The sequence below is a fragment of the Apodemus sylvaticus genome, chromosome 7 (genome assembly GCF_947179515.1).
Source record: "Apodemus sylvaticus chromosome 7, mApoSyl1.1, whole genome shotgun sequence".
Taxonomy (NCBI): Eukaryota; Metazoa; Chordata; class Mammalia; order Rodentia; family Muridae; genus Apodemus; species Apodemus sylvaticus.
Genome location: NC_067478.1, coordinates 109,299,755 through 109,302,037, shown reverse-complemented (window position 1 = coordinate 109,302,037; position 2,283 = coordinate 109,299,755). Strand labels below are relative to the sequence as shown.

The window sequence follows — 2,283 nt, the reverse complement described above, 5'->3', positions numbered from 1 at the left end:
TCCTCTTCTCCTCAGAAGAGGGGAGCCTCCCCTTGGGTATCATTCCACCCTGGGATATCTGGTCGAAACAGGATTAGGCACATTCTCTTCACCTGAGACCCAACCAGGCAATATGAGAGAGAAGGGGATCCAATGGCAGGAAATGAACGGAGACCTAAGATAGCTCCCACTGAAATTATTAGGGGACTCACATGAAGACCATGCTGCACATTTGTTACAAATGTGTAGGATGTCTAGGTCTAGTTCCTGCATGTTCCCTGGTGGGTAGTCCAGGCTCTATGCGTCTCCTGTTCCCAGGTGAGTTGACCCTGTTGGTCTTATGACGTTCTTGACCCCTCCACTTTGCTCACTTCTATTGCCCACTCTTCCACAAGACTCTGCCTGATATTTCTATGTGGGCCTCTACATCTGCCTTCATCCATGGCCAAATGAAGCCACTCAGGAGACAGTTACACTAGTTTCCTCTCTGAAAGCATAGCAGATTATCATTAATAATGTCAGGGGTTGGCTTTCTAACATAGGATGTGTCTCAAGTTGGGACAGTCATTGGTTGGCTGTTCCCTCAGTCTTTGCTCCATCTTTATCCTTGTACATCTTGTAGGCAAGACAAATTTTCTGTTGAAGATTTTTGTGGGTGGATTGATGTCCCCTTTCCCTCCTCAGAAGTCATGCCTGGGTCTGGGAAGTGGCTACTTCAGTTTCTATCTGCCTCTTTGCATTGTTGTTTAGTGGTAGTATACATATATTTGTATATAGGTATATATACAAATAGGCATATGAATGTAGTAATAATAATCAAAGACAAAGAAGCTGTCAACTTGAGAGTAGGGACATGGAAAAGGGTTAAAAGAGGGTATCTGGGAGGAGCTGGAAGGAGAAAGGGGAGAAGAGAAAGTGATGTAAGCCTATTTCAATTAAAAACATATTAAAACAAGAAAATAAAAAGAAAGATGGCATTCGTCTACAGCCAGAGCTACCTGGGGACGGGTCCATAAGGTTTTGTTCTTGGTTCCCATCATAATGTAAAAGGGAAACTTTCATAATGTCTAGAGCCCTTCACGTCCTGCACATGTAGGAGGAGGATGTCCTCAAATTCCTTGCTGCAGGGACCACTTAGCTGGCACCAACCTTGACTTTCAGTTGGAGTAATACATCTACAAAAGGAAAAGTGACAGCATCTACATCATAAATCTGAAGAGGACCTGGGAGAGGTGTTGCTTGTAGTTGGAACTATTGCCCTCCTGATGTCAGTGTCATCTCCTCCAGGAACAGTGGCTAGCAAATTGTGCTGAAGTTTGCTGCTGCCACAGGAGCCACTCCAATTGCTGGCTGCTTCACACCTGGGACCTTCACTAACCAGATCCAAGCAGCCTTCAGCTTCTAGTGGTGACTGATGCCAGGGCTGACCACCAGCCACTCACAGAGACCTCTTATGTCAACCTGCCCACCATTGTTCTATGTAACACAGGTTTCCCCCTGCACTATGAGGACATTGCCATCCCACACAACAACAAGGGAGCTCAGTCAGTGGTCTGATGTGGTGAATGCTGGTCTGGGAAATACTCTACATGCTAGGTACGATCTCCAATGGGAGGTTATGCATGATCTTCACTTCCACAGAGACGCAGAGGAGACTGAGAAGGAGGAGCAGGCTGCTGCTGAGAAGGCTGTGACCAAGGAGGAATTTCAGAGTGAATGGACCACACCAGCTCCTGAGCTCACTGTTGCTAAACTTGAGGTGGGAATCTGGTCTGAGGGTGTGCTGGTACCCTCTGTGCCTGTCCAACAGTTCCCCCACGTTAGACTGGAGTGAGCAGCCAGCCGCTGAGGACTGGTCAGCAGTCCCCACGGCACAGGCCACCTAGTGGATTGGAATCACCTGAGCTGCCCTGCAGACAGCTGAGTGAAGTGAAAAAAGGTGGAAGGAAAACAACGTTCCTAAAAGCCGAACAGAAAGAAAGATGGGGTTGAATATCAAGGAAGTAAAAATTACACAAAGAAGTAAAAAAATGGTGAAAAGAAAGCAATAAAAACAGAGCATTCTCAGAAAAGCAATACTTTCCACATCACTAGAAAGAATAAAGAAACATTAATGGAAGAGAGATTTTGTGATTCAGAAACATTTTGTACAATGATAGGAAATACCTTCCATGAAGAAAGGTTCCCCAAGTACCTTGGAACACTGAGGCAGGGCGATCATTCCTGAACACATGATACTGAAAACATAGTTTCCAAGATGAAGATAAATATCCCAGATTTTCTAGGCATTAAGGTAAGAAACAT

At 45.4% G+C, this 2,283-nt stretch overlaps 1 pseudogene; it reads left to right on the top strand.

The window, feature by feature from the left end:
- Window positions 1–1,042: 1,042 nt before the first annotated feature.
- Window positions 1,043–1,883, top strand: LOC127689806 (40S ribosomal protein SA-like; annotated as a pseudogene).
- Window positions 1,884–2,283: the final 400 nt, after the last annotated feature.